The sequence below is a fragment of the Electrophorus electricus genome, chromosome 19 (assembly GCF_041902795.1).
Source record: "Electrophorus electricus isolate QZ-2024a chromosome 19, ASM4190279v1, whole genome shotgun sequence".
Lineage (NCBI taxonomy): Eukaryota > Metazoa > Chordata > Actinopteri > Gymnotiformes > Gymnotidae > Electrophorus > Electrophorus electricus.
The window spans coordinates 19,705,654-19,720,000 of NC_137515.1; positions in this window are offsets into that span (position 1 = coordinate 19,705,654).

Here is a 14,347-nt window from a genome sequence, read left to right on the forward strand (position 1 = left end):
GTGTTACACATGCAAGCCACAGGTTTCCTGAATATCTGACTTCCCATGATGCCCAAAAAGGCCAGTTATCCAGCCCCCACCAGCCTTTGGAACAGGCTGCCCTTTCCCCCAGCCCCGACCAGCCTTCAGAACATGGTGCTGAATCCCCCAGCCCCGACCAGCCTTCAGAACATGGTGCTGAATCCCCCAGCCCCGACCAGCCTTCAGAACATGGTGCTGAATCCCCCAGCCCCGACCAGCCTTCAGAACATGGTGCTGAATCCCCCAGCCCCCACCAGCCTTCAGAACATGGTGCTGAATCCCCCAGCCCCCACCAGCCTTCGGGACAGGCTGCCCTTTCCTCCAGCCCATACTGGCCTTCAGAACATGGTGCTGAATCCCCCAGCCCCCATCAGCCTTTGGGACAGGCTGCCCTTTTCTCCAGCCCATACCAGCCTTCAGATGAGGATGCACAAACCCAGGTTGGACCTTCTAGTGTGACCTCTACCCACCATCAGTCAGCCAGGGGTGATGCACATAAAAGCCAAATGTTTCCTGGACTTGTCTATTCCCCTGATGTGCAGAAAGGCCATGCAAAAAGGCCATACCAGCCTTCAGAACATGGTGCTGAATCCCCCAGCTCCCACCTGCCTTCAGATGAGGATGCACAAACCCAGGTTGGACCTTCTAGTGTGACCTCTACCCACCATCAGTCGGCCAGGGGTGATGCACATAAAAGCCAAATGTTTCCTGGACTTGTCTATTCCCCTGATGTGCAGAAAGGCCATGCAAAAAGGCCATACCAGCCTTCAGAACATGGTGCTGAATCCCCCAGCTCCCACCTGCCTTCAGATGAGGATGCACAAACCCAGGTTGGACCTTCTAGTGTGACCTCTACCCACCATCAGTCGGCCAGGGGTGATGCACATAAAAGCCAAATGTTTCCTGGACTTGTCTATTCCCCTGATGTGCAGAAAGGCCATGCAAAAAGGCCATACCAGCCTTCAGAACATGGTGCTGAATCCCCCAGCTCCCACCTGCCTTCAGATGAGGATGCACAAACCCAGGTTGGACCTTCTAGTGTGACCTCTACCCACCATCAGTCGGCCAGGGGTGATGCACATAAAAGCCAAATGTTTCCTGGACTTGTCTATTCCCCTGATGTGCGGAAAGGCCATGAAAAAAGGCCATACCAGCCTTCAGAACATGGTGCTGAATCCCCCAGCTCCCACCTGCCTTCAGATGAGGATGCACAAACCCAGGTTGGACCTTCTAGTGTGACCTCTACCCACCATCAGTCAGCCAGGGGTGATGCACATAAAAGCCAAATGTTTCCTGGACTTGTCTATTCCCCTGATGTGCAGAAAGGCCATGCAAAAAGGCCATACCAGCCTTCAGAACATGGTGCTGAATCCCCCAGCTCCCACCTGCCTTCAGATGAGGATGCACAAACCCAGGTTGGACCTTCTAGTGTGACCTCTACCCACCATCAGTCTGCCAGGGGTGATGCACATAAAAACCAAATGTTTCTTGGACCTCAGACTTCCCATGATGCCCAAAAAGGAAAGACCTCCAGGCACTAAGAGCCTTCAGAACAGACTGGCCAATCCTAGATGCAGAAGGTCCGTCTCCTCACAAATCCAATGTTCTACTGGGTTTTAGAGGTTGATCAAACCTCATCCAGCATATGGATTGACAAAGGGCTCTTCAGCATTTACGCCAGTGGGTGGGACAAGGATTCCTTATTGGATGCAAATATAGAACCACCAGCATCTGTTCCAATTTGAGGCTGTTTGATGCAATCTTTTAGATGGGATACTGAGTGTAATGGTCTTTCTCAAAATGGTTCTGCTTTGGTTACTTTCTTGAATAAAATGTTTCTAATGTCTGCTTCAATTGTCTGGGTTACTTGCAGTCTGAAGGGGCACAAGGGTCAGCATGAATTCAATCTAGCTTTGCAAGGTGATGAACGCGGTGATTCTTTGGGTGTGGCAACAAGCCATGCCGCACAGAAGCAGGGTTTGATGGGCATTTTCATGGGCTTTCAAAGTTTGAGGCCACCTTTGCCATCAGGCAACGTGTTCTTGGCCACATTTCCAGCTACCCACAGGTTTTTGCAAAAATTCAGGCAGGTTCAACAGCGTTTGGAAAAAATGATGTTGCCTACAAAGTGTCACTTGGAAATACCTGTTAAGTTCATAGCAAGTGCTTGCTAGAATTAAATATAGCTTAAATATCGGGTTGATCAATACAGCTCAGCCACCCTTTAATAAATGAGGTTATACTTCTCAAGTTGACTTCATGGAACTCTCATCACCAAATGAGACCTTGAGTTACTCACCTAGGTGAGTAATTTAGAGAAGTGGATGTTGGCACAGTTAGACTAAAAAGAGCATTTGTTGTGTACATGGCATTGGCCCCAAAGAAGAACATTGGGAGATTTTTTATTTTTTTTATAATTTTTTTAAAGCCCAGTGTTTTATTTACACTGCACAATTTTTTGACGGGCAGTTGTAGCTCAGTTAAGGTACTTGACTTGTAATCAGAAGGTTGCTGGTTTGAGTTGCCACTATTGGGCCCCTGAGCAAGGCCCTTAACCTAAATTGCTCAAGTTGTACTTGCTTTGGATAAAAGTGTCAGCTAAATGCAGTAAATGTAAATATTAGGCCAGATACTAGTTTGACCATATCATTTTTATGCTTATTTTCCAACTCCAAGCTGTATACATTTGAATGCTTATTGGATTTAAGCATTTCAGGTGATGTGTATTTGTGCAATGAGGGAGGGTGTGGCCTAAGAAGATCAACATTCTATATCAAGGTATGCTGCTTTTCCTAAGGCAAACATGGGCCAAAACAGAGATTTAACTGATTCTGAGAAGTCAAAAATTGTAAAGGTCTTTCAGGGTGATGCAGCACAAATATTCAACAGGTTTAGAAAAAATGTATTGAGAAAGAAAGATGCAAATTAACTACCAAAAACTTGAGAAGAATCAAACATGACGTGACCAAGAACCCATTATCCTCCAGTACTACCATATTACAGAACTGCCACCTACCTGGAGTACCCAGATGTACAAGGTGTCAGAGACAAGGTAGGGAAGGCTGAAACATGACCTCCACTGAACAAGACCCATAAGATGAAATGTCAAGACTGGACCAAGAAATATTTGAAGACAGATTTTTCAAAGGTTTTATGGACTGATGAGATCAGAGTGACACTTGACCAGATGAATGGGCCCGTGGCTGGATAAGTAACGTGCATAGAACTTCAATTTGATTCAGACACCAGCAAGGTTGAGGTGGGGTACAGCTATGGGCTGGTATTATTAAAGTTGAGGTAGTTGGACCTTTTTGGGTTGAAGAGGGACTCAAAATCAACTCCCAAACCTACAGCCAATTTTAGAAGACAGTTTCTTCAAGCAGTGATACAGGAAAAAGTCTGCATCTTTCAAGAAGGCCATAGTTTCTATGCAAGACAATGCTCCATTGCATGCTTAGAAATACTCCACTGTGTGGTTAGTATCATGATTGGCCACCCTCCTGGCATCCATGTTTCTATGGTTTCCCTCTTGGCTTGTTTGGTTATGTTTAGATTTGTTGTCATTGTCTCTGTTGTCATCTTTGTTATGCTGCCTGCTTAATTCATATGTTAGTTTTCCTAAGTGTTTTCCCCATGTCTCACATCCTCCTGCATTTGCATTCTGCCTCTTGCCTCGTTTCTGCAAAAATGTTACAGCTAGCCAGTAAAGGCCTTAAAGACAAAATAATAATGACGTGGCCCCTTCCTCTCCTGACCTAAACCCTGCTGAGAACTTGTGGACTCTTCTTAAATTGGAGAGGAAAACAGTATAGCTCTCTGAACAGTGTCTGGTAGGCTGTGGTTGCTGCCGCACAAAAAGTTGATTGTCAACAGATTAAGAAACTGGCAGAATCCGTGAATGAAAGGCTTATGACTGTTATTGAAAAGAAGGGTGGCTATATTGGTCACTATATATTTTTTAAAATGTCAGAAATGTTTATTTTAAATTTAGAGTTGTCTTTTTATTATTCTCACTTTAACAGATGAAAATAAACAAGTGAGATGAGAAATTCCATTTTTCATTTAGTTGCATATTAATTCTGCACACTAATAGTTGCCCAATAATTATGCACACATATTCTCCTAAGAAAACCAAAACCTCACCTTTACGTAAATATTCAGGTTTGAGGTTTATTAACATTTTGGATTGACAGAGAGCACTGTAGTTGTTCAATAATAAAATAAATAAATAAATGTTATTCCTTTTTTAGAAGACCTAGTCTGCTTGCCAAGGGCAACAGGGAGGTAATTGGCTGGGCTGGAGATGTGGTGGGCTACAGCAGGGGGTCATCAGGTGGGGGTGGGAGGAGTTATGGCAGCTGAGATGGGTTGAGGCTCAGTAACATCATGACATCAGGTGTAGGTGAACCTTGGCAGAAAGACAGAATAGATTATTAGGCATGTCCAGGTATGATGATGATGATGATGATGATGATGATGATTATATGTTCAGTTGGACCCAACTTTCGGCCACTTTATGAGACATCATTTTCAAAGTTTTCCTATCTTTAACAGCTTCTTTCAGTTCTTTCATTTGCATATTCATGTCAGGCTTGATTGTATCTAGACAACGTGCTCTTTGCTGTCCTCTTCTGGACCCACTAACAATGCCGAGCATTAATGATGTTTCCAGGGAATTGGCTCGCGTGATGTCTGAAATAAGAGAGCCGCTGCTTGGTAATTTTGCCCTCTAATGATGTTCTTGGTTTGACACGCTCTAGAACCGTCTTATTTGTGACCATATCCATCCACGAGATGCAAAGCATTTGCCTCCAACACCGTAGCTCAAAAGCATCAATTTTCCTTCTATCTGCCTTTTTCAGGCTCCAGCTTTCACATGCATACATGGAGATTGGAAATATGATTGTATTGACCATGTGGGTTTTTGTTGCAATGGTAATATCTTTACTCTTCCATATCTTTGCCATTCCTTGCATTGCATTGCAGTCAAGTGCAATTCTTTGTTTGATTTGCTAGGAAGATGAAGTCTTGAACTGATTTAATTTCTTCATTGTCAATTTTTATGTTGACTCTACCATTGCCTGTTGTGATCATTACTTTTGTTTTCTTGATATTCAGGTACAGTCCCATGCGTTCACTTTTTTCTTTGACAAGTCGGATCAAATATTTTATATATATATATATATATATATATAAATATTTTATATATATATATAAATATTTTATATATACAAATATTTGTGTCATCAGCGTATGGAAGATTATTGATATTTCTCCCACCAATTTTCACTCCAATTGATAATTCATCCAATTTGCATCTCCTCATAATCTTTTCGGCATACAGATTGAACAAGACTGGCGATAGAATGCAGCCTTGTCACACACCTTTCTTGATCCCAAACCAGTCAGTGTTACCAAAAACTGTTCTAACAGTAGCTTCTTGTCTTGCATAGAGCAACTGAATTAGTTTTACCGGATGTTCTGGGATGCCCATTTCCTTCAGACATTTCCACAGCTTGACGTGTCCAACACAGTCAAAAGCTTTGCTGTAGTCAATAAAACACATGTACACATCCTTTTGATATTCACGGGTCTTCTCCATAATCCAACGCAGATTTGCAATTTGATCTCTAGTTCCGCGTCCCTTAAGAAATCTGGATCTTTCGCGTTTCTCTCCAATATCTGAATTCTATTTTTTATTTCAACTGCATATTGAACTGGGATGTTATTTGTGTCAAAATGTCGCATTTCAGGTGACCTTTTGATGGTGTTAAATCGTAGTTTGATTTGTGCAACAAGCATCTGATGGTCAGAACCACAATGCGTACCAGGAAGCCTTTTGACTGCTTGTATTGAGCTCTTCCATCATTGTTGACACAGGAAGTGGTCAATGTGGTTGTGGTGTTGTCCATTCGGAGCTGTCCACATATATAAGCAGCATTTTGGTTGCTGAAACCACGTGTTTGCAATCAATAGATGATTTTCCTGACAGCATTGAATCAAACGGTCACCAGCCTAACTTCATTCTCCTAGTCTGCATTTTCCTACAACTGGCTTTTCCTCTCTCACATCTACTTTTGCATTGAAATCCCCGGCAATGAAGATATCCTTGGCGGGGACTTGATCAATTGCTAGTTGGAGCTCCCCATAGAATTTTTCTACATCTTCTTCTTCTTCTTCTTCTTCTTCTTCTGCATCCGTAGTGGGTGCATAAACCTGCCAGATCGTAAGTGAGCTAGGCTTTGCATTGAAGCGAACAGAAATAATTCTGTCGCCAATGGCATTAAAACATTGGACGGCCTTGGTGATTTTCCTATTTGCTATAAGGGCTACTTCGTTGCATTTGATGTTGTCATTTCTAGAGTAGTAAACTGTGTAATAGCCACTGCCTTTCCAGTGTAACTCACTAATACCAAGAATACCAATGCTGAGTTGTTCCATTTCAGCTTTGACTATGTCAAGTTTGCCTGTATTCAGGCCACAGACATTCCATGTTCCAAAGTGGTGAAACTTTGTTAAATGCAGGCAATTTCTTTCACCTGTGGTAGCATCAGCAGACTGGAGTCCAAAAGGCTTTATCCAGCTCACCTCATTAAATCCCAAGCTACTTGAAAATCATCCTTGTTCTTGTTTTTCCCTGGTCGATTGTTGGGTGCTTTCCGGCCCAGGGGGCCCACCTTCCAGTACCATATCTGAGTCTCTTCGGTTTTGTTCCATAAAGTATTTAGTATTTTGGCAATAATAGTGGAGTAGTTTGTCATTGCTTTCTCCACCCCTCCTCATTTATCCGGGCTTGGGACCGGCAAGTAGCTGTTTCCTGCCACATGGCTGGGTTATGAGGGTGTCCAGGTACGAGGGTGTATAAATTATGGAACTATAATGTGCAAAGATGGACTCTGGCAGATCTAGCTATGGTAGCACAGCTGGAAGAATAGAGTCAAAAGGAACCACAGGCATGAGCACACCGTGGAACATCGGCACGCCACCACTCTCAGTCAATAAATGTCAATAACAAAAGAGAGGCGACGTGACAGCATCATAACATCACAGTTTACCATAAATCTCAATGCCCACGGAACCCCAGATCTACACATTTACCTAAGATGGGAAGTAGTTACTGAAATGCCTGACTGTACAGACAGGTTTTTAGCCTAGCCTTAAATATTGAGACCGTACCTGAATCTCGAACATTTACAGTAAGATTGTTACATAGCGAGGTAGCTTTATAGGAAAAGGATCTCCCCCTGCAGTAGATTTTCTTACTCTTGGTACTAGTAAAGAGCCTGCATTTTTTTTATCTAAGCAGACATATTGAGTCATAATATTAAAGCTTTAAGTGACTCTGCTTTCCACGATCCTGCATGTCCTTGCTGGGCTAATTTATTGGCCCAAACTCTATCCGGGCCATCCAAAAATTACACATAGGTTTCCTTCTTGTACTCCTCCACAGGACTTTCAAGAGCAAACTCGAATTGTATTTCACATAGCATAAAGAAACCTGAAGTATAACCTGGTTAGGAAAGGAAATGAAAAATCCCAATTTGGATTCAATACAGCACAACAGCTCTTCTTGTCAGTCTTCAGATCAAATCTGTGGAAGAATATTACCAGAGCAATGTGTATTACACATTCATGGACTCAGGAACAATGCAGGCAGTTCAAAACAGTTAACTATGGAACACCTACTGTCAGGATTGACCTATTGTTCCATTCACTCAGTTCCTGACAACTGAGATAGAAGCATTAAAAGTCTTCCACTCCATCTTCCCATCTAACAACTGCATGAAGGTGGTGTTTGCTACACAAAAAAAACCAAGGGTCATTCTTTCTGCATCCTTCTGCTGCTCACATTATTTGATCTTGTCCTCAACCAGTGTCCTCTGACTCACAGAGTGGGCAATGTTCTGGACCTGATTTTCACCCAGACTGCCACATACCGGCACATTCAATGGAAACATTCCTCAAAGCAGTGACGGAGAAACTTCATGCTGCCAAAGCTGCCAAACTGTCATTTGTCTTGATTTCAACAGCCTTTGACACAGTAAATAACAACATTCTCCTCTCTGTTCTCTCCAGCATTGGTATGATGTGGTGGAGCAAGGGGTAAATATTGTGGGAATAATTTGTGGTGTTACCTTATCTACATTTGATTGGGGGTTACATTTATGAGTAAATGTTTTTTTGTGTCATAGGATTTGGTTACTTTTCACTATAGCATTACTGGTGAGGGATGCAGAGGGCCAGCAGGTGAGAAACTGGTCAAATCAGATAATAGATATTGATGCTTTGTAGCGGTCTTCACAAATGTGTAGTAACTGCTACCTGCAGTTCCCATCCCCTACAAGTGTGGAACCAAAAAACCTACACACCACTGGTACAGTGTAGCAGCACCTGCTTTTATAGATCAGCCTAAAAAAAGCCAGCTACCTTCCTTATGAAATGAATATGGAGGACTGGGCCTCCACTGTTCCATCTACACAAAGTAGAGCAACATTCCCTTGGCAAAGTCTGGAACCCAGTGAGCCTGAGCCTGACCAGTTACATTGTGTTCCCAGCAGTCTAAAGCATTCTTCACAAACTCCATTTGAATGTGATTCTGCAGGATATTACCAATCTGTGTTCCAAGCTGGCAGTTTCCTGGAACTGTGTCCCACCACCATCTGCTTGGGTCCTCAGGCAATGCTGAAACTCAGTTTCCAGGGCAGAGCATCTCTGAGGGTTCCAGTAGCAAGGGCATTTCTACCAGGGGTATTCTGGCAGCTTGCACTGTGTATCCTGTGTTCAAGGCTTTCCAGGTCCTTACACTGGTGCATGGATGGACAAGGCATCTGTCCAGTCTGTTCCTAGCCATCAGGGAGCCTACTTGGTGCCATCCTCAGGCCAGTTAATGTACCTTCCTTCATAGAAGCACCACCCTTCCAATTGTGCTCCCTTCCTTGACAAAACAGGCCTAGTTACTAAGCCCATATCCCAAACCCAGCCTGAAAATGGTGTATTGGCCTCAACTCCTCCCCAAGGTTTTGGTCAGTACCCAAGTTTCAGTTGGTCTGCTTTCAACCAGGTAGCCAAAGCCCAAGTCAACCAGCTTCTCTACCCCTGCCAACTAAAGAGTCTGATATAACATCTAACAGTGATGGTGCACAAAAGAGCAGCACCCTTGAGGCTCTGCCTCTTCAGGTTGCAAGCACATGGCAGAGTGACCAGGGAACCTAGTTACTAATGCAGAATACTGGTGTTTGCTTGATCTCAACCAGCCAACTACCTGGCAGGTACATGCCCCAAATGAGCAGCAGTGATTTGTTGACCTCTGGATTCCCAGGGTGCAAGCATGTGCCACAACCAGTCTGCCCAGGTTCAGGGTTACGTTGTGCATCCTGGCTTGACCTCCACCAGCTGATTGCCTGTCAGGGATGCTGTACAACAAGGCACTGGCAGCTTCTATGGTGCCTTGCTTCTTCATGCAATTGCATGGCAGGTGATGTGCCCACAGTATGCCTTGGTGTTCCCAACAGGATGGCCAAAATTATGACATGCAGTTAACCTCCAATGGTTCCCCTTCATGTACAGCAGTTCTCATGGCTCAACCAGCTACAACTTCACGCAAGACTTGCCTGGTCATTTCTACTATTTTTCCACTAGAGCAACTCCCCCCCCCCCCCCCCCCCATCCTCCCTCCTCAAGTGCCTCCTACCAAGCTCAACTAGATTATTGTGCATTAAGGGTCTGTCTAGTGGTGGAATGCTGAATTTATTGATCCCTTTTCAAAATGGCTGTCCTAATTTCTAATGGCTTTGCAAATAGTCTTACCATATTGCTGTTCTATTTGATCATTTAAACCATAGTGTTTTTGATTTCTTTCAAATGGTGCACTAGCCAAATGAGGCTCAGCAATGTATTCTTTCAGTGTGGTAATGCATAGACTCCTCCCATGAATATTCAATTGTCACTGGCAAAGACATGTAATGCAAAAACTGATCCAACAATGTTGGACATTAGAGGCTTGTTAAATTTGTCTGTTCAGGCAACAAATATTTAGTTCACCTAGCAACAGAAAAGAACCAACTAGTAGTTTTGGGTGTTTGTAATTGTAATACAGCAGTTGCCATAGTGTTTCAGTTAACCAAGTGCCTGGCAGAGATCTACTTTAGTAATGTGCATGTCTATCTTGTAGAAAGAGCCTCCCCTTACACTGCTGCATGGAAGAAAGCTTACAAATATTCAGACAGCTTTGTGTTTTTAATGTGGGACAATAATGCTTTTTTGAAGGTGAAGGATAAATTGCTGCTCAAAGGTAAGTGGTAATTGGCTAATGTAAGATTGTTCTGGGGGTTCTTTCAGGGTCACTGTAGTCACTGTTATAGGACAATAGTGACAATGCAGTAATATTTTGGTTGGCTAAATAAAGAATAAAAATACTATAGTTTTTAAAACACATTCTTGAGCATAGATTTTGATTAAATGTTTTCTGTCAAGATGTATACTTTGATGGTAGCTCCTTTTTCATTCCCTCCCAAGGGGTAGAGGAACATCTAATCAAATTAATCCACTGGCTATGCGTTCTTGGAGGGAATTCTGTAGAAGCAAAATGCAGGCATGTCTCCTTGTGGGTTAATGCATCCAAATGAATAATGATCTGATGTTTTGGCTAAACAAACATGATTAAAATATGTGGCAGGCAGCAGAAAGCCTTTTTTGCCCTCATGGTGGGCAGACATAGAAGGAGGTGAAGTCACAAGAACTCTGAATAGGAATAAGGTGCCCCAAAGCTACACCAGTCAGAATCAGCATGATGGCAGCAGCACAGAATTATGCTGCACTTGTGCATGTGTGAGGTAAAATATTTAGCCGTGTTCATTTGTTATTTATAATCAGTGTTTCCATGTGTGGAGAGGCCAGCAGCACACTTCTGTGGGGGTCTAGTGTATGTGTGAAAGTACAAATGCAACCTGCCTCAGCAAATAGAAAAAGCTTTTCTGGCAAGCTTTTACATCCTAGTGTCAATGTAACAACTGAGAGGATATTCATCATTTTGAATCAATGGTCATTTTACATTTTGAGTCCAGATTTCAATAGCGCTGCTGAATATGTATGCTGAAGTGCAATCATTTATTAGGTTCTTGTTTAGTGATTCCACTGAGAGTACAAACGTGATATAATCTTGTGATGCATTAGAGCATTACAAAATTGATATTTTATATGCTTTTTTTTTGGTCTGAACAGCACTAACTCCATGTGAAATAGTATACATGTATAGTTGGACAATCGGTGCCTTACTCAAACTTTTTTTGTTTTTTTAAACTTTGTGTGGTTCTGTGTTGATACTAAAGGGTGTAATTTTAGAAAACATTCAGTCTCACATGTCAACGTATCTTTGTCCATAATAAACGTGGGTTGTTTCATTTATTGGCACCATAGTTTCAGAAATTGAATCAAGATGTGCAAAAATAAACAATGGTGCACAGCTTTTCAAACAAAAGAAAAATGTATAACACAACCAAAGTAATTTAAAAATTGGATGATGTATGAAAAGTAAATTTGATTATTTTCAATGTTCCCTAAAACAAATTTGAAAATCCAGAGAGAAGTAAAATTGGTGTTCAACTACCCATATGACAAACAAACAAAATACCCCAAATGAAATTTCACAAAGTCTGGTACAATAAATGTAGCCTCCAGTACTAATCACTATTACCAACTATTTTTGACTTTTGTTATTCATTCATTGGTTCCTATAATTGGTTAGTCAAGAGCTGAAACGTTTAAACAGGTGATTCTTATCAGCTATCTTAATGAGACACTTGAAAGGAATGCAGGTAAGCAGGGAAACTGTCTGTGTGTGATTCTCAGAGAGAAGGAAGTGCTGCTACACCCTGGGTTTGGCAGTACCAGCCTTCAGACTAGACTGCTCAATCCCAGATGCAGAAGGCCATGCTCCTCCTCAAACATGATCTTCAACCAGTAAAACCCAGTCAAACATCCAGTATATGGATTGTCAAAGGGCTCTTCAGCATGTACTCCAGTAGGTGGGACAAGGATTCCTTATTGGAGGCAAATATAAACAATTTGTCAAGTTGGGGGTTTGATGCAGTTTTGATATGGGATACTGGGTGTATTGATCTCTCAAAATGGTTCTGATTTGACTGTTTCTCAAAATGTGCTACATTTTTTGTATTTGCTTCAGTTCTATTGGTTACTTGCAAACTAAATTATACAAACCATTGTCTCTTCCTACCTCCAGAGTAGCACAATTTGGATATGCCCAACAAGTGCGTGTTGGTTTTAAGTGCTGCTAGTTGAAGAAATGAAGCCAATTTTAGCAAACATTTATCCTAAGTGTTTTCCTGGAACCTTTGGAATCACAGAATTAAATCACTTGAATAAAAACACTTGGGGGCACAAGTTTAGAGTTGGATGTCGGCAGGTCAGTCAGCGGTGTTGACTCGTCCTACTAGTCATGTAATCCTCATTTTGAAATGTAATTCAGAAGTTAAATATACTGTTTTCAACACAGCTGGAGGTTAGAGTCTAGAAAGAGTGTCTGCGATGTACATGGCTAAGTCCAAAAGTGGAAGGATGCAGAGTAGATTAACAGCTCAAGTGTTGTAATTATGTAGATATTCTGTTTAGTAAATCTTCAATTTTCATTCAAAATTTATTCATTTAATAATGTAAACTAGCCCTTATTGAATTCAAAATTGTGATATCAGTTAATGTGTATCATACATAGATTCATATTAGTCCATGAGAATTGATATGGTCTCATCTTTTCAAGGAGTAAAATACATTCAAGAAGTTAATATTATAGTACACTTGATCAAGCAGAGTATATGCAAGATGAGACTGGTGAAAACAAACATTTGCACTCGCTGTACAAGAAACAGAACTAGATTATTTCTGTGCAGTTTAGATATGCCTATCTAGTCTTTTTGGGGAAACAGTTACTGACCACACATCTCTTGTGTGGTTTTTTTTATATATATTTTTTTAACAGGCAAAGTTTTTTAACAGGCAAAGTTGTAATACAATAACTATTGCACAACAAGAATGTCCTGGCACATATCCAGTGAGATTGGATGGTGTGAAGCCAGGGGGGGCTTTGTTGTGCCAATACAATGTGCTCTGCATTCACCTGGATCAGATTTAAAAGAAAAAAGGGTTAGTGGTGGTTTGATTATGTAATCTTGGCCTAAGGCTAGCAAAAAGAAGTGGATATTCTGAGGTGCTGCCTTGTCAATATTTAACAGTAATCAGGACTTTGGTAGCTCCTCCCTGTTTTCACAGGTAAACCAACCAACATCTGCTGTAGCTTTTAGTATGGGCCAAGAAAACTTGCATGCACTTGTGTTCCTCTGCAAGTGTGTACAGTTGTCACAGCTCAACACGCTACAGCTTCACTCAGGAGCCAGCTGGTCCTTACTGCATCCAACCCCCCAGGTTCCCTGGCCAGTTAGTAATTAAGGGTCCAGCCTTTATTGCCTGTGATATGCTGACCTAAGTGCTAGTTCAGGTTTGTGCACTATTGTTTCTGTTAAAATGTGTTGGTAGTAATGTCTCTGCATCACTTTATAAGTAGGGTCCAGCAAAGAAAATGACCGTCTTCCCATCTAATTTAAGATTAATGTAAAATAAACCTTATTCACCAGGCTGACCTATTTACCATATGCATGTTCAATTATTGATTTTCTGGTTGGTTTGGAAAAAGTGTGGTTGGGTTTTTGTTTTGTTTTTTTTCCTTCACCTCCCTATGATTTGTCTTCTCCCCACCACCAGGTGGTGCTGTGGTCATTTAAATACAAGTACTGACAATAAGCATTAACTGGGAGTGGACAAAGTTAATAGATGGACATCATGAAAGTGGAGAAAAAAATTCAAGAATAACACTGCAACAATGCAGCTGCACAATTTATACTGAATGTGACTTGTCTGCTAGGAATGTAGTAAAGCAATGAATGTAGTATAGAAGCAATCAGGACCAACAGCCTTTCAAAGACTTGGGAGTGTGTCAGCTGCATCAGCAAATATGCACTTTGAGTCTAATAGTATCTTGAATTATGGTACCTTTTTATAGGACATATTGTGGTGGCAGCACTGACCCCTAATAATGCTGCAGTGATGACTCAGATAATGCCATAGACAATGTTTAAAAAAATATGAAAGGGTTTTTATGAATGTATTAAGATGAATTCAGGCTCATTCTTGACTTCTTCCTTCAACAGGTCTATACATCACTGAAGATTTCAGCACAGTGCGTAAAGCTCACAAGCCTTGGCTTTAATTCTTGGTGCTTGGTTTAATTTCTCACTATGTGCAGTTCCAGACTTTGATG